Source organism: Mustela erminea, chromosome 13 (genome assembly GCF_009829155.1).
Source record: "Mustela erminea isolate mMusErm1 chromosome 13, mMusErm1.Pri, whole genome shotgun sequence".
Classification (NCBI taxonomy): Eukaryota; Metazoa; Chordata; class Mammalia; order Carnivora; family Mustelidae; genus Mustela; species Mustela erminea.
This window is the reverse complement of record NC_045626.1, coordinates 23,329,111-23,351,786: the sequence shown is the minus strand read 5'-3', so window position 1 is coordinate 23,351,786 and position 22,676 is coordinate 23,329,111. Positions and strand designations below refer to the sequence as shown.

Genomic DNA, 22,676 nt, shown 5'->3' with positions numbered 1-22,676 from the left:
CTGCTGAGTGTGGAGTGTGGAGCCAGACTTGGGGGTCGATCTCATGACCCTGAGATCATGACCTGAGCTAAAATCAAGAGTTGGACACGTAAGTGACTGAGCCACCCAGGCACCCCTAAAATGTAAGATTTAAGATAAAATGTACATGATATAAAATTTACCATTTTAATCATTTTATTTTCTCTTACCTTTATTGAGATATAGTTGACATACATTGTGTAAAAATTAAGGTATACAATGTGATGATTTGGTACAGGTACATATTGTAAAATATTATCATTATAAGGTTAGTAACACATTATTCATTTCACATAATGACATTTTTTTTTTAGGTGGTGGAAATATTTAAGATCTCTCAGCAGCTTTCAAGTATATAATACAGTCTTGTTAGCTAAAGTCACCATGCTATATGTTAGGTCCCTAGATCTTATTCATCTTATAACTGAATATTCGTACCCTTGGACCAACATTTCCTCATGTCTCCCCAGCCCCTGGTAACCACCATTTGACTCTTTGTTTCTATGAATTTTAACTATTTTATTAATTTGTTTGTTTGTTTATTTTTAGTGAAGAATGGTTGACACACAAAGTTACATTAGTTTTAAGTGCACAAGTTTATTAACTATTTGAAAGTATACAACTCAGAGTCTTTTAGTATTGTCACAATGCTGTACAACCATCAGCACTAATTCCAGAACATTTCCATTACCTCAAAAAGAAACCCGTGTCTTTCAGTTCCCCTCCTTCTATCCCCTGATAACCACTAAATCTGCCAATCTTTCTGTTTCTATGGATTTGCATATATACACAATGGAATACTACTGAACAATAACAAGGAGCTAACTACTGATATACACAGGAACATTTTGGATCTCAAAAACATCACGCTGAGTGAAAAAATCCAGATGCAAAAAAATTACGTGTTGTAAGATTCCATTTATAGGGAATTTTAGAAAAGCCAAAACCTTAAAAACAGGAAGTGTGGCAGTGGTTGCCTGGGGCCAGGAATGTGGGGGTGGGGGTTGACTTGACCGCAAAGGGGCCGAAGGCAGTGTTCCAAACTGGATCGTGTGGTGTATACCTTTACCCAAATCCATCCAACTCTCTATGTTAAAAAGTTTGTCAATGTAAATTGTACCTCAGTAAAACCGTAAAAACACAAACATACATGTTCTCCATACTTACCAGCATATCTTCCTTCATAGTCTGGCTCCGTATCTCTTTCCAGCCTCCCCTCACCTCACCTCTCACCTCTCTTCTCTCCGCATTCAGTCAACAAACTTTCTCTGACACTTGCTGCGTACAAAGTCCTCAAGAGAACTTCCGCCCTTAGGGAACTCACAACCTAGTCAGAACAAAGATAGGGCTCCCAATCCTGATAAACATCAGGGATCCTAGAGGATCACCAAATCTTCTTCTTCTTCTTTTTTTTTTTTACTCATCTTATTTATTTTTGTAAAATAATCTCTACACCCATCATAGGGCTCAGAGTCATGACCCCAAGATCAAAAGTCCCGTGCTCTTCTAACGGAGCCAGCCAGGAGCCCTGATTATCAATTGAGTCTTAAAGGTGAGGAATGAGCATATACGTTCCAGTCACTTTGAATTCCAAGTTTGAATCAAGTTTCAGTTTAATATTTTGAAGAAGTAGTGCATTTTACAGGGTTCAAGAATAAACGGTATTAATAGTGAAAAGCTTCCTCCCATCCAGTTCCCAGTCCACCCTATACAACCTATACAACCATTGTTGTTATAAACACATACTATTTTTCTTTCTCTTAACAGAAAGGATAACATAATATACATATCATTTTGGACTTTGCATTGTCATTTCGCAGTAAACCTTTGAGATCTGTCCATAAGGGTACAGTGAAAACTATACTTTAATTATAGTTATGTAACATTTCATTGTATGGATGTGCCATAATTTATTTTATCCAGTCTCCTTTAGGTAAACATTTGAGTTTTTCCAACAACCTGTTATGGCAAACAATGCTGTAATGGGTACCCTCTTTATAAGGGGTGTATTGGGTTTTGTTTTTGTTTTGTTTGTATATATGTATATCTATGGCTATATATTGAATTCTTTTTTCATCCATTCCACAAACATGCCAACCACTTTCATGTCTGTAGCCTGTTTCTCTGCCTTGAATGTCTTTACCCAGTCCTTTTCTATTGGCAAACTCCTACTTTACCTCAAAATCCAACTCAAATGCCACTTTCTTGTGAAGGCTTCTGAACTCCCACAGGCAAGCGTTGTTCCTTCTCTTGTTTTCTCACCGTATTCCATGACCCCATCATCAGAATGATCTATTAACACGTCATTCTTTTTTTTTTATTTTTAAAGATTTTATTTATTTATTTGACAGAAATCACAAGTAGACAGAGAGGCAGACAGAGAGAGGGGGGAAGCAGGCTTCCCACTGAGCAGAGAGCCCGACGCGGGCCTCGATCCCAGGACCCCGAGACCATGACCCGAGCCAAAGGCAGAGGCTTTAAACCACTGAGCCACCCAGGCGCCCTTAACACGTCATTCTTGCCCCAGTAGAGTAGGAGCGACTCAAGGGCATGGACTATAGGAAATTTATCTTTGAATCCCTTTGTAATTGGTACCTGGTAAGTATTGAGGAAAATGTGCATTGCATGAATGGTTAGGACTGACAGAGGGGTCTGTACTGCTCCTGTCCCTTGCTGTCAGCTGCCTCTTGGTTTGTGTTCCTACGTAGAGGACCGTGGCCAGACAAAGGTGGGCTGTGATTTCCCTTCTCCTCCCACCTAATTCCTTCCTTCCTGCCTCCACCCCTTCCCTACCCTTGGGATTCTGTCCACAGCTGCCTTTGTGGCCCTTGCTGGATCTGGCATGGATAGCAGTTATTCTAGCTTTTCAGTACATTAAGATAGATAAATAAACAAATAAATAAGTAAATAAAATGGAGCATTGGTTCCACCCATCTTCTCTTTCTTCATCAAGTCTTTGGCCTCTTATGAAGCTGAAAGAACATATCCCTTGAGGGTCAAATGCACATCAGTTGCTCTCAAACATAATTTCCTGCACTTCAAGTCAAAGGAGATGACAGAGTTTACTATTGTGCTTTAGGAAAGTGGGAAATGCTTCTAGTGTTTAGGTTAAGCAATCTTAAATGATTTTCAAGGGCAACTTAGATTCTTTTTTAAAAACATTGGGTTAACTCTGAAATGTCATGAAACTCATGGCTGGGCCTGTCAATTGCTAGGTCACTTCTGTATTAAAAATTATTCTATTTCTGCCTTGCTGGGCAGTGCTGGAAGCGGGAGCTCTCCTTCCCTCCACCTCTGGAACGAAAAGCCAAAAGCTCTATATTCTCCTGACCCTGGAGAAGCTCCAAGTCCGGGATGGGAGCCATCAAAGAAAACAACAGGGCAAGAAGGCTTTCAAGCCTTCCCAGGTCAGAGATGGAGATGGGATTGAGATGTTTCACCTGAAGAAGTCTCAGGAAAAGTGGTAGCTTAGGTCCCTTGGAGTTCTTTGGGATGGTGGTCTTCAGAATTTCTTGCTTGCATGTCTCTTAAAAGAAATTTGAGAAACCACGCTTCTTCTTGTACTTTTAAAGGTCATATCTAAAATGTTTCATCTTAAGTTTAAATAATGGCAAAGTTTGTTATTTCTGGCATAATAAGTATTGGCATTTAAAAATGAGATTGTTACATCATTCTGTAAGTGTATCCAAGGGGACCTAAATATCATAATGTACCTATCATCCATTTAAAAAATACATGAACAAGCTTTTCTTAAAAAGAAATCCTACATCACTCTTTTTCTCGTTATCTTGAATTTCCATTCCACTTGCTCCTGAACATGATAATATGAGATTTTAGGCTGGAAAGTCTTTTATTGATCAGCCTATCATATTTCCCTAAAAATTAAAAAAAATTTTTTTTGATTGAGTCTCCAAGTTTAAAACATTCATCTTGACCGTATTATTAATACAATCTTAAGGGGCGCCTGGGTGGCTCAGTCAGTTAAGTGTCTGCTTTCGGTTCAGGTCATGATCTCAGGGTCCTGGGATTGAGCCCAGAGTAGGACTCCTTGCTCAGAGGGGAGTCTGCTTCTTCCTCTTCCTCTGGTTCTGCCCCCCTCCACATTGTGCTCACTCACTCTCTCTCTCTCAAATAAATAAAGTCTTTAAAAATATATAATTTTGAATACCTAATTGGTATAAACAACATAAAATATTATAAATTTTGATGAACTACTAAATTTTTAAAAAATTTATTTATTTATTTGACAGAGAGAGAGAGAGAGAGTGAGAGAGGGAACACAGGCAGGGGGAATAGGAGAGGGAGAAGCAGGCCTCCTGCTCAGCAGAGAGCCTGATATGAGTGGGGCTTGATTCTAGGACTCTGGGATCATGACCTCAGCCGAAGGTAGACACTTAATGACTGAGCTACCCAGGCACCCCGATGAACTATTAAAATTAAAATTTAGAATAGTTTTTACAGGAATAAGATATAGTTTAGATCAACTCTATCGCTAGTTTTCACTGTTTGGGGGAAGAAGCATGAAACACCTGTTCATTTATTCAACAATTTATTAAGCACCTCCTATTTGTCAACAGCAACTCTAGTCACTTGGGATACGTTAGTAAACGTTACAGAAAAATCCCTGACCTCATGGAGCTTACATTCTAGTGGGGAGGGGCAATAGATAATAAGCAATAAGCATAAGTAAATAATACAGCATATTAGAAGATCTATGTAAAAAGATAGAGCAGGGTAAGAGGGACCTGGGTGTAGTGTAGGGTTCAAAATGAGTTGTGATTTAAAAAATGTTAGGATGGGCCTCATTGAGAAGATGGCATTTGACTAAAGATGGTTAGGGAGTTAGGGAGTTCGGGAGTTAGCACTGCAGACACCTGGGGGAAATGTGTGCCAGGCAAAGGGAAGTGCCAACGCAAAGGCCCTAACTCAGGAATGTGGCTGGTATCTAATACTAATAAGGCTGTAGCAGATTCATCCAGGAGAATAATAGGACATGAGATTAGAAAGGTAACGATGGAGTGCGGTGGTGGTGCAGATCTTGTAGAACCCTGTAGACTACTGTAAGGACAAAGACTTTTACTCTGAGTGAAATGAGGAGTCATTGTGGGGACTTAAGCAGAGGAGTGACATGATTTGACTTATGCTTTGGGAGGATCCCTTTGGTTAGTATGTTGAGAATAGACTCTAAGGGGTAAGACTGAAAGCAGGAAGAGCTTTTGGAAGACTAATCCCAACATGAGATAATGGTGACTTAGACGGGGGGTAGTAGCAGTGGAGATGCTAAGGAGGCTCTGAATCTAGACTAGATATGAGATGTAAAAGAAAGAGGGATGTCCAGCATGACGCTAAGGTTTTTCATCTGAGCAGCTGGAAGGATGGACTTGTCATCAACGGAGACAGGAAAATTGGTGGGTTGAACAGTTTGAGGGAGGATGTTTTTCAGTCTGTGGCGAAAGTTTGAGATGTACAGTAGACTGCTGGGTATCAGAATCTGGAGTTCACATGAGAGGTCTGGGCTGAATACATAAATTTGGAAATGTCATCATAAATGATGATATCATGTATCTCTGGATGCTGGTATTGAAAGTTAGAAGGCTTAATGAGACTCACCAGTGAAATGAGTATAGATAAAAAAAGAAAAGAATCCAAGGAATGAGCCCTAGGTCATTGCCAGGCCCTAGGTCTGGGAAAAGAGAATCAACAAAGAAGAAATAAGACAGGGAAAGACGGACCAGTGATGAAGGAGGAAAACTAAGATGATACGGTTTAAAAAAAATGTGAATCAAGTAATTAGCTGTGTTAGCTGTTACAGACAGGTCGATCAAGATGAGAATTCCAAATAAAGCATTGGACTTAGGCAATATGAAGTTCATTGTTGACCTTGATAGTTTTGATAATGTGGTAAGAATAAAAGCATGAATGGAGTTGAACTAAGAGAAGGTACGAGCCCGGCTCAGCTGGACCCCTAAAATATGCCACATATGTAACCTTGTGTGCATTGTTATGATTCTATTATATATGTATATAGTCCTATCATAGGCATTGTATTTGGCATGTTTTTGAACTTTTTATAAATTGTATCATATGGCATGTATTCTGCTACAGAGAGGGGGAGAACTAGAGACAGAAAGCATAGAAAACTCTTTTAGAAGTTCTGTTGGAATTGAAGTAGAGAAATGGGGTAGTAGTTGATGGTGGAAGTGAGTCAAAGAGATTTCTTATGATTAGAGAAGTAACTGCTTATAAGTGGTTTGAATGACCCAGCATAGCGGGAAACACTGATAAGTAAGGGGGTGTAATAGCTGGAGTGATGTTGATGATCTTGATTAGGCGAGCCAAGATTGGGATTCGGTGCCTTAGCAGAGGGACTGCCTTTGGCTAAGAGCATGGAAAACTCAACTACATAGTGGAGGGTAAGGTGGAGAAGAGGTTAAAGATGTTGGTATGTGGGTACGGGTAGATGAGATTGTGGGATTCTGCGAGATTTTCATTTCATTGCTTCAATCTTCTCAATGAAAAAGAAAGCAAGGTTGTTAACTGAGAAATGAGGATGAAAGGGAAGGAAGTGTAGGTTAGAGGGCAGAGAGGTGTGAAATCCAGAAGAATGGAGGAAGGAAGTGGAATTCTGGAGCAGCACTAAGGCCCCATTAAAAGTGATGAAATTAAAGTGAAACTCACTAGTGTGATTGTGTTTTTCTCTAGCCACTTTCAGATGCAGGGGTACTGGTGTGGAGTAGGTGGACAGTTGGCTTGACCAGGATTGTGGTTTTGCCAAGCATACAGAGCAAAGGGAGAAGAAAGTACTGGGGTTGAAGGTGTGTGCAATGGAGTGATACAATGATCGGCCAGGGGTTTAAGCTGGGTAAGTACAGGAAAGAGTGGATATGTACTTTGAACAGTTGCTACAAGGAAATTTGAAAATGAGATGGTGTTCAGAGTGTAAGATGTTTGAAATTGTGATTATGATGAAATTGCAGTTTGATAAGGCTTCTGCGATTCTGCCCATGGGAGTGAGTGGTTGAGTTAGGGTAGGCCAAGATCTCTGGAGGAGAAGTCAAAGAACTGAGAGGTCTGGGTATTGGGAAGATCATCCACATGTACATTAGAAGCACCTAGAATTAAGACCAAAGTGGTATTGGAATGACTGAGGGGAGCAAATAGTGAAAAAATGAAGGGAAATGGAAGCAACGATGAGGGGTCCTGGATAACCAGATTTAAACCTGCACATTAGTAGTGAGAGGGGATGATCTATTGAGGAGCAAGGAGGACACCTACCCCACTTCCAGGGACAGTCTGAGAGGCTTATGGTCGAGTTGCCCGAGACGGCCAAGCTGCCACCACTTGGGAGGGTGGCAAGGGATTCACTGTTCCAGGGGGAAAGTCAGGTTTCCCTTAAGCAAGAAAGTGAAGACAACCTGAAGAGAAATTCTGAGGGGGCTGGGTTGCAGGGATTATTATTCGCATAAATAAATCGATGGGGTAGTGGACTGTGATGTGGCCCCACATGATCCCTGCCTCCTGGCAGTCATGCCCTTGTGTGGTCTCCTTCCCTTAAGTGAGGTGAGAGTGGGACTTGTGATTTGCTTCTGGCCAGCAGAGTATGGCAAAGCTGACGGGATGTATGTGACAAGGCATACATGATTATATTACAGAAGGTTGTTACCAGCGTCTTACACTGAGACGCTCCCCCTTGCTGGCTTTGAAGAAGGAAGCTGCCATGTTGTAAGCCTCCCTACAGAGAGCGCCACATGACAAAGAACTGAAGGGACCTCCAGCTGACAGTGAGCAAGGGGCCAAGGCCTTCAGTCCTACAGCCAGCAGGTAACTGAATGCTGCCAACAGTTTGGAAGTGCATCCTCTCCCAGTCAAGCTTCATTATATGATCTTGCAAAGGACCCAGCTAAGCCCTGCTTAAACTCCTGACCCATAGAAACTGTGAACTAACAAATGTGTGTTGTTTTAATCTGCTAAGGTTTTTCTTTCTTTCTTTTTTCTTTTCTTTTTTTTTTTTTTTTTAAGATTTTTTATTTTCTTATTGACAGACAGAGATCACAAGCAGGTGGAGAGGCAGGCAGAAAGAGAGAGGGGAAGCAGGGAGCCCAATGTGGGGCTCCATCCCAGGATCCTGGGATCATGACCTGAGCTGAAGGCAGAGGCTTTAACCCACTGAGCCAACCAGGCGCCCCTAAGCTGCTAAGTTTGTGGTTAAATTGTTATAAAGTAATAACTAACACAGATGAGAATGGAAGAGGGTTAGTTACAGCAATGTTACTATTAGCTCCACACACATCCAGTGCAGAGCCCAAAACAGGGCTTGAACTCACGATCCTGAGATCAAGACCTGAGCTGAGATCAAGAGTCAGCTGCTCAACCAAGTCACCCAGGCGCCCCTAGAGCGATGTTACTTTTAACTCCTTCTGAGGTATACTGCCCAGGAACCACATATTAATCTATTACCAAATCACCTGCTTAGACCTTCCTTCAATTATGTTGATAGCAAAGAAATGGTAACAGCCTGACTTGGGAAAGAATTTATAACCCATTCATTCAGGTCATTCACTTTCTCATCACAACACCAAGTTCTGAATTGTCCCTTTGAATTGCCCTGGAGGTTTTACATCTTGGGTTGGGGTGCCTGGGTGATTCCGTCAGTTGAATATTGGGCTCTTGATCTGGGCTCAGGTCATGATCTCAGGGTTGTGGGTTTGAGCTCCTCATCAGACTCAGCTCTCAGCACGGAGTCTGCTTGGGATTCTCCTTCTTCCTCTCCCTCTGCTCCTTCCCTACCAGCACACTCTCTCTAAACAAAACAAAACAAAACAAAACAACCAAAAACATCTTGAGTTGATGATGCACCTTAAGTAATGGGTGAGAGTTTTACTTTGTTCCGTCAGGTGGGACAGTTTTGAAAGGGGATGCTTTGTCCTCAGGTGATTTCTCAAGCTGAACAATTTTATTAAATAGTATATATAGCAGGGGCGGATCTGTACATGAATTACCTTAAAACTAGTCTTGGAAATTCTTCCTGAACCCCAGGAGTAAGGACCATTGAAGATGACAGTTATAGAGTCTTTTTAGCACAGGAGGTAAGAGCACAGAATGTGATGGTAGGGAAGACAGCATGGAAATAGGGTGGGGGGTAGGACACTGTGTGTGAAAGGTAGGAGGGTGAAGAGACTTAAGAAATGATTTTAGAACGCCCCAGTATTTAGTTTTCATGTGACCCTGAATGGAAGTATTTTCTAGGTGGTAGCAAAAAATAAAATAAAAAATTAAAAAATTATATAATTAGTATGTGCTTTCTGAAACTTTTTAAATATAAAAGAAATCCATGCATCTTGGAAAACTTTCAAATAGAGTATTAATTCAAAAGCAGAGTTTATGCTTTTCCCTACCCAACAGTTAACCTAGTTAACAGGTGTGTTGTAGGTCCTTGAAGGTCCCGTCCAACTCTGAGGTTCCACCGAAATCTCTTCTACTCACTTTTCCTAATACCTGACCAGGTTTCCAAATTCCCAGATTCCTCGACTCTCCTGTGCATCCCTTAAGCCCAAAAGGGTTTTGGCAAGTTTAAACAGTTTTGGATCTAGTGATCCAGGGCTGGTGGAAACGGAAGGTGCGGTCGTCGCCAGTTTCTTTCCAAAGTGAACCGCTACAACCACCTTCACCCCGGAGCTGGCTGTCCAAGTCTAATTTTTGTGCCCGCAGGTCCTCAAAACACAAGGGCCGGCTGATCGCTATTTATAAACACTTACTGGACGCCCACTCTACTCCGAGCTCTCCCGCGCTGCTTGAGTACTTTTCTGCAAAGGGATGCCAATTTTTCTGATGAACTCCCTCCAAGCAGCCCTTTGTGGGGCAGCGCCCTAAGCCAGGGCCGGAGCCCAGAACGGGACTCTGGGCAGCCAGCCGACCGGCGCTGCCTCACGGGCGCAGGCGCAGAGCGACCCTCCCGTCACTCCGGGCGGGAGGCGGGGGCAGCAGGGAGAAAGGAAAGCTGCGGGGGAAAAAGGGCCAAACCCTGAAATTACCCGGATGTGGTCTCCGTGCGCGCATGCTCAGTGTCCTCTCGACAAGTTGGCAGCAACAACACGGCCCTGGTCGTCGTCGCCGCTGCGGTAACGGAGCGGCTCGGGTGGCGGAGCCCGCGTTCGCGCCCGCCCGCTCTCCTCTGAAGGCCCTTCCCGCCCTCCCCTCAACTCCACAGCCGCTCGGGGGGCGGGAGCGGGTGAGGGGAGCCGGGCGCCCCGCGAGAGAGGCACCCCGCCGCGGGGCGGCCCGGGAGCTCGAGGCGGCCCGCGCAGGCAGCGGCGCGGCGCCGAGGAGGGGCGGCCTGGCCCGGACGCGGCGGGGCGGGGGCCGAGGAGCGCTCCCGGCCGCCGGGGGAGCGACGGGCCCGGCGCCTCCGCGGACGAGCGGCGGCGGGAGAGCGGACACTCCTCGCCATCGCCCGAGCCCAGGTAACGCGCCATGTCCCCTCCCCTTCCCCCGGCCGGGCCCGCGCACCCCGCCCGCAGCTTCCCCGCCCCGGGGCGGGCTCCCTGCGGCGACGGCGGCGGCGGCGGCGGGGAGCGAGCGGGAGGCCGGCGGGTGCGCCGGGAGAGCGAGAGCGGCCCCCCTGACGGGCCGGGCGGGCGGGGCCGCGGCGCCTCGCGTCCCCGCGTCCCCGCGTTCCTCGGCTCCGGGCTCGGTCCTCCGGCCCCGAACTCCCCTTGTGGCGTGTGGCAGAATCAAGTTGAACTCGGACCGGGACTCCTGCCGCGGCCGCCGCTTCTCTTTGTTGTTCTTGAGTAGTTTCGCTGTCCGCCCCAGCCCAGGCTGGAGTGTGTCGCCTAGGGTATCGATGAAAGTTGTAAATGGCCTGCCGTCCTTTCTTTTTCTCAAGGAAATTTTTGTTTTCTCTTTGTCCTTTACTTTCCCTTCATGGTTGTGTCATTCCAGGTTTTGTTTCTGGCTTTGATTTGTTTACTTTTGGAGTATGGTGGGTGATGGCGGTATGCGGGCAGCAGCCTCAGCACCTAACTGACCGCCACCCCCAACCCCACCCCACCCCTAATAAAAAATAAAGACACAGTTTATCTTATTGCTGGGACTACAAGTACTGAGCGTGAAATTGGTGTAGGATGTAGGGCGGTGGCTCCATCACATGCCCCAAACTGGGGTTGTGATTTCTCAGGCAAGATTTTCCAAAAAATGGGTGTGTGTGTGTGGTTAACTTGAAAGATTTCTTTGCGGGTATACGTAGGTTTTTTTAAAAACTGTTGGTGATTGATAGCTATTTTCCCCCTTGAAAACCCCAGCAAATTTTTTTTAATGAACATATTTATTTCTAATTATTTATTTTGAATTTAGTTTCTTAATGCCTTTAATTTTTGCATCACACGTGAGGGTGAAATTGCCGGTTATTCCGGAATTATAAATACAAAACAATGTGGAATCATTTTAATTAGTCCGAATTAATTATTTAAAGGCATGTAATATTGGCTAATTTTTGTTAACAACCTTTGACTTTTGCCAGAATTAGCATCTTTTTAGTCTTGATGGCCGTTCGATTATGTGGCTTTTAAGAAGTAGGTTCAGTATTTTTGTTGGAAGAGACCATGTCGTCTTAAGAGAGAATAAAGAAATGCATATTTTCACAAAGTAATCAGATTTAGAACATTGCATTGGGATAAATTTTAGTGTGGATTTCATAAATTGCCTTTGCCTTGTTATACAGAGACTAAATATATTTCAGTTGAAATATAGCATAGTAAGTTCTAATGTGTAACTTTTCTTTTTCTGCTAAGGACTTCTTATCTTCCTTTTTGAAAAGTTCTGATGTGCTTAGTATATGACATTTCAAGTTGTAAATGATATAATTAACATTTTAAAATTATATTCTGCTAATGTTTCATAAGTTATGAGTTTGTTTTCTTAAAAGGACTTGTTACAGAACAGAGTAATACAGGCAGGCTAAGCATTTAGAATTTGCAGTATTTTTAGATCTAAAGGTGATAATGAATTATGTAGGTTTAAGTTGTTAGAATTAAAACTAAAAGCCTTTCTAGAGAAAATTGATATAACATTTTGTGACTCTGTTAATAGAAGTGGCTTTTTCTTTGCTTTCCAGGTTTTTGGGTGAGGTTGCTTTAAAGAGGTATTACATCTTATTTTTTTTTTTTTTTGTTTGTTTCTGAAGTGGGAGTGCCTAAGTAGAAGCTTCTCTCTTTAGCTAAGTGCCGTCATTGTAAATCTTGAGCTTAGGAAAGAACTGCAAATCAGTTGCAGATTTAATGAAAATTTGGGCTGAGAAAGTGAATTTGAAATTTTAGAATATGTTTTATATGGATCATTGGCCTTTCTGATGACTTTGCTGCTTGAAGTAATTCTGCTTATACTGTGAAGCAGCAAATCTTATTTCTAAAAATCTACGTATGCTTCACTTTCTTAAGCTGCATTTTAGTTGAGCTGTTTCTTTGTGTGTGAATTATTTTTTCTGCATTCCCCTCTAGGTCCCCCCCCCACCCCGCCCCAAATTAAAGAGCAAGCATTAAACTCATTTATGCTGCCCAGTCGCACTGTACCTCTCTGGGTTGGAAGCTGGGTTTTTTTTTTTTTTTTTTTTTTTTTTTTTCCTGATTGAACTGGTGTTAAAGTAACATCATTAGACACTATTCTCATTGAGCTGTAAATTGCTGAGGCCTCTACTAGGGCAGTTAACCCTGCAGGATCTGCCTTGTTCATTACATTTAAAATGTGTAATTTGTCTCATCTAAAATTCTGCCTATTTTGGTGAGTACATTATTTTTCTTATGTTTAAACTTAGTTCTACATTGTCCACCTCTAGCTCATGCCCAACTTTTTTTTTTCATTCAGTGATTTTTAGAGTGAATGGGTCTTTAAAATCTTAGTTGACCATTTCAATGCTCATTGTACATGTTTTGATTTCCTTTTTTTCTAGAAGATTGTGTAGTTAGGCAGAAATCTTTGCTTTGCTTAAGTGATTAGAGGTTGACTGAAGTGATGCTTAATCATGTGTAAAACTAACATGAGGAACAGTTTCATTGATTTCATTATTTTCTACACTAAATCAAAGTTAAAGGACTTGGATAACCATAACACAGGATATAATTTTGTTAAATTATCAAATTTTGGGTTTTTTACTCAACAGTTGATGAAGATTTTATTGTTTTAAAAATTCAGACAGTTAACAGATATGTGTAGAGATTCATTTGAGCAACTTTCAGTATGATACAGTTTGCATCATAATATGACAAAACATCTGCTTGGTAGTGAGTCCGATTTAGAATTTCTGGATTTTTTTCTCATTTTGAAATGTGTAATTTTGGTGATGGGAAGTGTGGCTGAATTCCAGTTTCTCAGGAACAAGGTATTTTAGGTTGTGTCACCTTGACATTATTTTGTGGTGTAGTTGACATCCAGGAAAATTTGTTTTAACCATGCGAGTGGATAGAAACTAGGGTAGTGCTTACTTACGTAAAACTAAGATGATAGGTGGTCAGAATCTTTTAAGTCTGGATTATTTGCTACTGCAAATTATATCATTGGTTAGATAGATACTTTTAAAGACTGGTTGTAAAGATTGTCTAACATCTTATTATTTTTTTTTTAAGATTTTATTTATTTGACAGAGAGAGAGATCACAAGTAGGCATAGAGGCAGGCAGGGTGTGGGGGTGGGTGGGTGGGTGGGCAGGAAGCATGCTCCCTGCTGAGCAGGAGAGCCCTGTGTGGGGGAGGGGACTCCATCCCAGGAGCCTGAGATCATAACCAGAGCGGAAGGCAAAAATGTGTAGACTTAATCCACTGAGCCATCCAGGCGCCCCTATCTGTTATAACATCTTAATTTGAAGTTGGTGATAATTGCAAATACATTTAAGCTCAAAAACTATATTATAGTTGAAATGAGAATTGTTTGCGCTTTGAAGAACTTGGAACTGTGTGGGGTTCATCTTTTTATTGCTTCTTTACTCCCAAGGTTTAGGACAGTGGATCTCAACCTTAGATGCATTTTGAAATTTTCTGGGAAGCTTTGCAAAATACTGGTGGCTGGATCCCACCTTGCAAAATTGATTCAGTTGGGCTGGGGTACAGCAAGATTAGAGTTGGAGGTGGCTTAGTTATTAGGGTCCTCTGACTTTATATTTTGACTGTTTCACTTGTGTCAGTTTTCTGTCCTTTAATACCATGATGAACATATGTACTGTATGTATCTCACATCTAACTTAATGGGTCTCTTGAAGGTATTGCCCCTTTTATTTTGCGTCAGTATTTGTCCCTTCATTTGTCCCTCTTTCCCTTCTTTTCTTTGTTTATTTTTTTCAAATCATTTGAAATGTCTGGTAGCAAGTTTTAGGGACTTGTATTTCCCATGATAAGAAGTTGGTATAGCGTTACTATTCCAAATAGGAAGTTGATCTTTTTCTTAGTACTCTAAAATGTTTATTTGGTCTCCTTTTAGAGACTTGGGACTTTGTTTAGGTGCCAAAATTAGCATCTAAACTCCCAGTGGAATTTGGTATTCAAGGGGGGTTAATCTGGTCAGAAACCGTACATTTTCTAGGCATCGGTTAATTGGTCACTTCACTGGTTCCTGAGAGGCAAGTTTGCATTTAACTTTTGCTGTCAAGAGTTAAGTTGTGTGCTGTGAGACAGTTGCTCAGCAAGCCCAACTAGTTAGCATTTCTATAGAAATCATCTAAGGTGGGCATATTTAGTTCTCCATTTACATAACCTTAGTAGTTCCTAAGTGCTGGTTGAGGAGTAGATGCGTCTTCATCTCTGGAAGAGCTATATTTTTTAAAAATATTTTTTTCTTCCCACGCTCAATTCCAACACACATACAGATTCAGAATGGGAATTGAGTGGAGGAGGCATGGGAATCTGTATGATTAAAAAAATAATAAGTACTTCTTGATCTTAAAGGCTTTAGATATTTTATCCTTATTGCTTTGCTTTGATATGTGACAGGCTTTATTTTGCAGTCATTGATGCACTGGAAAATTTACTTACCTTTTTTTTTTTAAAGGACTGCTACTGAATATTTGTCTTTTGTAGTAAGGTATGATTTCTTTATTTTAATGTGGATGAATTCAGATCTTTTTCAAGTCAAAATGTGTTTCTAAATGTAAAACTTAATTAAGGATATTTATCAGTAGTATTTGCTAGTGAGTTCTAGAGCGTTTATCAACAGATGCTTATCATTGTAATAATTCAGTCCTCTGATGAAAGGATGACCAGAAATAATACTTCGTGGAGTAAGATGAACCAGGTATCATTGTATGTAAACACACTAGGTACATCTGTGTCGTAGATATGCCCCACTAAAATTAAAGGAAGAATTTTATGTGTATAGATGTTGAAATTAGGCAGTTAGTTAATAGTGAAGAAAAATGACATGACAACTGTGCAGTTAGTTTTTTAATCAGTTGCATATATTCATGATACTGCAATTTGTTTCATTATCTTGTTGGTAATTTATTTATTTATTTAAAGATTTTATTAATTTATTTGACAGCTGGAGATCACAAGTAGGCAGAGAAGCAGGCAGAGAGAGAGGACAAAGCAGGCTCCCCGCGGAGCAGAGAGCCCGATGTGGGGCTCGATCCCAGACCCTCGGATCATGACGTGAGCTGAAGGCAAAGGCTTTAACCCACTGAGCCACGCAGGCGCCCGGATCTTTTTGGTAATTTATAAAGTGAAATGTGTAGACTAGTATAAACTAGATCAGTGCTTTGTAAAACTGACAGCCCCTCAAACTCCTAGAGTCCTTTTTGGTTGGGGCCCCACTCTTGATGTATAGTTAGTAGGGCTGGGCTAACCTGTAGGGATTCTGAAACACCACTTTTGAAAGAATAAGGTAGATGAATTGATAGTTTCCTTTGTTTCAGAGGTTTTATGACATGTATTTTCCAGTTTATTAAAATTCACTTTAATTTTCAGTTTTTTAAAACGGTGTTTCCCAAAGTGTAGTCCACAGACTCCTGGGGTCCCCATGACCCTATTCTTTTAGGAGATTCATGAAGTCAAAATTGTTTTCATAATAAAACATGTTACGTGCTGTTTTCTGTGTTGACATGTGCACTGATGGTGAAGAAGCAGTGGTGGGTGATAAACCTCTGGCATCTTCGCTTGAATCAAGGCAATGGCATCAAACTGTATGAATCTTTACTGTGTTCTTCACAGCCAGAACACGTTAAGTATTTGAAAAAATGTTTCACTTTAGAGTGTCTCTGGTGAAGCAGTAAAAAGTTTTATTTTTAAAATCTCTGCCCTGGGACGCCTGGGTGGCTCAGTTGGTTAAGCGGCTGCCTTCGGCTCAGGTCATGATCCCAGCATCCTGGGATCGAGTCCCACATCGGGCTCCTTCCTTGGCAGGGAGCCTGCTTCTCCCTCTGCCTCTGCCTGCCACTCTGTCTGCCTGTGCTTGCTCTCGCTTCTCTCTCTATGACAAATAAAATCTCTGCCCTGGAGTGCATATCTTTTTAATACTCAGTGCGATTAAATGGAAGTGTGCATAAAGTTCTTGTGTGCATCCAAGTAGAAGGTTCATCTCTAGGAATAGTACTTGTGTAGTTGAACTGTAAGATAAATTAGCTGCTTTTTAAAGTAGAATCTCTCTCTTATTTTTACTTAAAAGAATTGTAGTTACTTAGACTTGGATATTTGTCAGGTATTTTCTTGAAAATTAGTGAAGTGGGCCTGACACTCAGGGAGAATAAAGTTGTTGCTAATGATATCTTTCAGGTGAAAATTTTAGATTTGAAAATTTGTGTCTGCCACATGGGCTGGCCACCTGTGTAATACTTAAAAGACTTTTCTGATGACATTGGTGGTGATATTAATGAATGTAATTTTAAAAAATTGTATATTGTGTAAGGACACGTCAGCATTTGGAAGATCTTTATAATTCATTGAATCATTTTTTTTTTTTTTGAGATTTTATTTATGTATTTGACAGAGAGAAAGAGAGATCACAAGCAGGGGGAAAAACAGGTAGAGGAAGAAGCAAGGTCCCTGCGGAGCAGAGAGCCCGACATGGGGCTCTCTGCTCCATCGATCCCAGGACCCCGAGATCATGACCTGAGCCGAAGGCAGAGGCTCAATCCACTGAGTCACCGAGGCACCCCCAAAGAACCAGTTTTTTCCAGAGACGAATGCATGATATTATAAGATCATGCGTGGGCAGGAGATCCATTCAAGTACAATGTACACCAGTGGATCTTAATGTAACAGAGCCAAGAAGTTCATTGATACAGTTTCAGATTCTACATTGTAGCTAACCTTTAAGGATTGCCATTTGTTGCATTTTTGTGTTGAATAAAAGATGAATAACCATGATTATCTAAAAAGGCCACTAAAATACTCTATTTTCCAAGAATGTATTTATGTGAGGCACATTTTCTTCATGTGCTTTAACTGAAACAATATATCAGAACAGATTGAATCCAGAAACAAATATGAGAATCCAGATGTCATCTTTTAAGTTAGACATTAAAGAAATTAGCAAAAATGGAAAACAGTGTAACTCTGAATACTAATATTTTTGTCTGTTTTGGAAAGTAGTTATTTTTTCATAAAACATTAATTATATTAACAGATACTGGGATTTCTTATTATTTTAAATTAATTTGATAAAATCAATATTTAAATACCTTTTAGTTTTAGACCATAAACAAAAGCTATTTGGAATCTCAGTAATTAGGAATGTAAATAAGGGAACCTGAGACCAGAGAGTGACAACTGCTATTTTAAAGTAACTAATTACCTGTATTACTGACTAGATTACTGATTGGTTCCAATTTTTATGTGGTTTGTATTATTATCATTGTTATTTCTGAGAATTTTAATTTACTTTTTGTTTAGTAATTATGTACTGGGAAACATGTAGCAGTCAAACTTGTCAAAAGGGGAATTTTTGTCTTGGTCTGAAAATAGAGCTGGCCTCAGAGTGCTGGATCCTGGTCACAACCAGCCAGTACTTTCAGGACTCTTTGTTTTGGCTTTGCTTTTTTTGGGTAAGATTTTATTTATCTGTTTGACAGAGAGAGAGAGGGTACATGCACAAGCAGGGAGAGCTGCAGGCAGAGAGAGAGGGAGAAGCAGACTCCCTGCTTAGCAGGGAGCCCCATGTGTGAACTTGACCCCAGGTCCTGGGATCATGACCTTAGCCAAAGGCATATGCTTAACCAACTGAGCCACACAGGCACCCCATCAGACTCTTTTCCTTCCTTTCCTCCCCCCCCCCTTTTTTTTTGGATTGAGGTATAACTGACATACAATACCCTGTGAGTTTCAGCTGTATATCATGGTGACTTGATATTTTTATACATTACAAAATTATCCCCAGAGAAAGTCTAGTTACAAAGTTAATGTTTAAGGTTTTTTTTTTTGTTTATTTGTTTGTTTTTTTAGATTTTATTTATTTATTTGATGGAGAGAGCAAGAGACACAAGCAGGCAGAGCAGGAGAGGGAGAAGCAGGGTCCCTACTGAGCAGGGAACCCGATGCGGGGCTTGATCCCAGGACTCTGGGATCATGACCTGAGCCGAAGGCAGTTGCTTAACCAACTGAGCCACCCAGGCGCCCCTTAAATAAGATTTTTAAAGCTGAAGCCTGGTACACCAATATCACATTTACTCAAGACCTATGGGTGAACAAGAAGCACATCTCTAAATTTGTCTCTTGCAGTTCATCTTAAAAGTTGTAACAAGGGGGCTCCTGGGTGGCTCAGTGGGTTAAGCCACTGCCTTTGGCTCAGGTCATGGTCCCAGGGTCCTGGGATCAAGTCCCACATCCGGCTCTCTGCTCAGCGGGGAGCCTGCTTCCTCCTCTCTCTCTCTGCCTGCCTCTCTGCCTTTTTGTGATCTCTCTCTGTCAAATAAATAAATAAATTCTTAAAAAAAAAAAGTTGTAACAAAAACATTCTTTCTGTTTGATTGTATCATTCGCATCTCAGATTTTATAATCATTAATACCTGTGTACATAATCTTTTGTACTCTTGGGAGTGCTTCTCCAGTTACTGTCAGTTTAAGGAAACCCAATTTTCAGACCTTCCTCTGTTTAGAATCTAGGCTGTAACTTCTGCTATAGGCAGTTGAACTGAGCCTGCACACCATTTGTTTTCTGCTTATAAGCCTAGACTGCCTATAGTGAGAATTTCTTTCTAATGATATTTCATTGGGCCAGGTTTTTTTTTTTTTTCCCATGTTAAACGTAAGCATTTATCTCATAGTCCCATATTAAGTAGTCTGTTGCATTAACCAAAATACCTATAACTTCTAGAAAATATACTTGTATATTTTGTTTTGCATATATAATACTGCCAGTAATTCAAAAGTAAACAGACATCTGAGAAATAAAAAAAAGTCAACATTCTTTTTTTCTTTTTTTTAAGATTTTATTTATTTATTTGACAGACAAAGATCACAAGTAGGCAGAGACGCAGGCAGAGAGAGAGGAAGGGGGGCAGGTTCCCTGTTGAGCAGAGAGCCTGATGCGGAGCTCGATCCCAGGATCCTGGGATCATGACCTGAGCCAAAAGCAGAGGCTTTAACCCACTGAGCCACCCAGGCGTCCCAAAAGTCAACGTTCTTTAACTAAAGTTTATGAATTCCCATGAGAACTTCTCAGGCCAAGCACTCAACTTTTATGATTTTAGAGAGTTTATTTATTTATTTATGAGTGATAGCAGTCACTCATGCACCTGCGCATACGGAGGGGAGGAGCTGAGGGAGAGGGAGACTCCCAGGCAGACTCCTTGCTGAGTGCAGAGCCCTAGGTGGGGTTTGATCTCAGTCCTGAGGTCACAACCTGAGTCGAAGCCAAGAGTTGGAAGCTCAACCAACTATGCCACCCAGGCGCCCCCAATTTAGGGAGTATCTTAATTAGCCTGGTTATCTGGCTTTGTAGTCCATGGAATGCCTTTTAGAGCTGTGGTTAGTAATAGGCAATACCTTATGATTAATAGCAAGGCTAGAGACAAAACACACAATAGGTAGACAGATAAAAGTATGAACCTCAGTCCTTTTGCTAACTTTTTACCTTCTGTTACCCCTGTCACCATAGAATGGTTTGTTCTATCTTTACATAATATCTGTATTTTAGAGACTTTTGAATAGGCTTAACTTTTCTTTTTTTAAAATTTTTTTATTTTTTATTAACATATAATGTATTATTAGCCCCAGTGGTACAGCTCTGTGAATCACCAGGTTTATACACTCACAGCACTCACCATAGCACATACCCTCCCCAATGTCCATAACCCAACCACCCTCTCCCTCCCCACCTCCCCCCAGCAACCCCCAGGCTTAACTTTTCTACTGAGCTCGTCAAACTCAGTGTATTTAAAACTGAATATGTTACTTAGCCCTTTAAAATCTTCTATTCTTGGGGTGCCTGGGTGGCTCAGTGGGTTAGGCCTCTGCTTTCAGCTCAGGTCATGATCTCAGGGTCCTTGGATCGAGCCCTGCATCTGGCTCTCTGCTCTGCGGGGAGCCTGCTTCCCTCTCTCTCTCTGCTTGCCTCTCTGCCTACTTGTGATCTCTCTCTCTGTCAAATAAATAAATAAAAATCTTTAAGGATTAAAAAAAATAAAATCTTTTATTCTTTCTTCATCATTCAGTTAACTGTGGAATAGGTCCTCTTTGATTGTCCCTTCTTTTCACCTCTTACACTTAGCTGATTAAAAAAAAAAAAAAAACTAGTCTGTTCTACTTTGAGATATTGATTCCCCCTTTGTTTCTGTTGCCCATATCCCTCATCTAGACCCTATCACTTTTCTGATCATTGTTGCCTAACTAGTTTTGTTTCCCTTTCCAAAGTTATTCTCCATGCTTTCAATTACAGTTTTCTTTCTAATGCAAATCTAATGCCACTTTTCCTTCCTTTTTCCTATGATGAACCTACTCTAGAGAAAGTCTGCACTCTTATCCCTCTGCTTTTCCTGATTTTCCTTCAGCCTGGCAAATTCTTATTCACATGTGGTAGTTACTAGTATTATTCCACCAGTATTCTTTTTTTTTTTTTTTAAATTTCATTTACTTATTTGACAGAGATCACAAGTAGGCAGAGAGGCAGGCAGAGAGAGAGGAGGGGAAGCAGTCTCCCTGCTGAGGAGAGAGCATGCCTGATGCGGGGCTCTATCTCGGGACCCCGGGATCATGACCTGAGCTGAAGGCAGAGGCTTTAACCCACTGAGCCACCTGGGCGCCCCTCCACCAGTATTCTTATGGCTCTCTGCACTTCTCTGTCTGCCTTCCCCACGTTAATTTAAGCATAGCTCAGGATATCCCAGTTTCAGCACTACTGACATATTGGGCTGATTAAATTTTTGTCACAGGGTGTGGTCCTGTGCGTTGCAAGATGTTTAGAAGCAGCTCTGGCCTTTACTACTTGATACCAGTAGTTCTCTGCTTCCCACCTCCCCATTACAGTTGTGACAAGCAAAAGTGTCTTCAGATATCGCTAAAGTCCCCTGAGGGACAGAGTATTCCTGGTTGAGAACCACTGGCATGGCCATATGATGTTGGCCAATCAAATGTGAGCAGAAGCAAGACTTTAAGAGACAGTGCACGAGTTATCCTGTCTTTTCCCCAGCCATTTGAGGACATACGTAGTGATGGAGCCTTAGCCTAATTCTTGAAAGATGATAGTGAGCAGTGATCTGTTTATCTGTGACGGACTGATAGTTTAGCTTATGCAGGAAATCTTTGTTTTAAGCTACTGATATTTTTGTGTTTGGTTGTTGCTGCAGTGTAGCATAGCATAGCCTTCTTGCTAAACCATGGTAAGACCTATCTTACCTCTGGACTTCCCATCCTTTCTCATTTATAGTCCCAAATCAATTTAATGGCCACCTCTATTCTCATCTCTTTCTTAGTATAGTAGTAGGTTTGGATCTTCTAGATTGGTGGTTCTCAATGGAGTAAGTACTTTACTGTAAGAGATGTTGTGGAAATTAGAGAAGCATTGGTAGATGGGGGACAAGGGATGCCATCCTATGATGTGAGGGACTGTGAAGAATTACCATGCATCCCATAACACTTTCACATGCCCCAGAAATTCATGTAGAAGGTTAATATGTGATTAATTATCCAACTCCATCCTTTTTTTAAAAAAAAAAAGATTTTATCTATTTATTTGAGAGAGACCACAAGCAGGGGCAAGGGCAGAGGGAGAGGGAGAAGCAGACTCCCCGCTAAGCAGGGAGCCTCATGTGGGGCTCTGTCTCAAGACCCAAGGATTATGACCTGAGCTGAAGGCAAACACCCAACCAACTGAGCCACACAGGTGCCCCTAACTCCCATCTTAATATATACTCATTTTTTCAGGAATTTTCTCTTAATTCTTTTTCTTAAATTGAAGTTTTTTGGAATTTTGTTAAGAATTCAGTGTTTGGGGAAATCCACATGTCACCATCTGCAGTGCCATTGTGCTATTTGAGTTGCCAGAACAACATACCTGTCTTGGAAGGTCTGAATTTGTCATAATTAAGCTGTCATAATTACGATGATTCTACAGTAAGTGCAGATATCATGCCTGAACAATTTTTTTTTAAGTATGCTCCAATGTAGGGCTTGAACTCATGACCCTGAGATTAAGACACGAGCTGAGATCAAGAGTTGGACACTTAACTTACTGAGCCACCCAGGTGC

General features: G+C 41.4%; 1 protein-coding gene across 3 annotated transcripts in view; it reads left to right on the top strand.

Moving 5' to 3' along the window:
* The first annotated feature begins 10,067 nt into the window (after positions 1 to 10,067).
* SMAD4 (SMAD family member 4) overlaps positions 10,068 to 22,676 on the top strand; it is a 57,096-nt gene continuing 44,487 nt past the window's right edge. For 2 of the 3 annotated variants that reach the window (XR_004277857.1, XM_032309192.1), the window contains exon 1: positions 10,069 to 10,478. The gene's annotated coding sequence lies outside the window, so the exon portion shown is untranslated. Of the gene's footprint in view, positions 10,479 to 22,676 lie in introns of all 3 variants that reach the window. The other variant, XM_032309193.1, reaches the window with a different exon arrangement.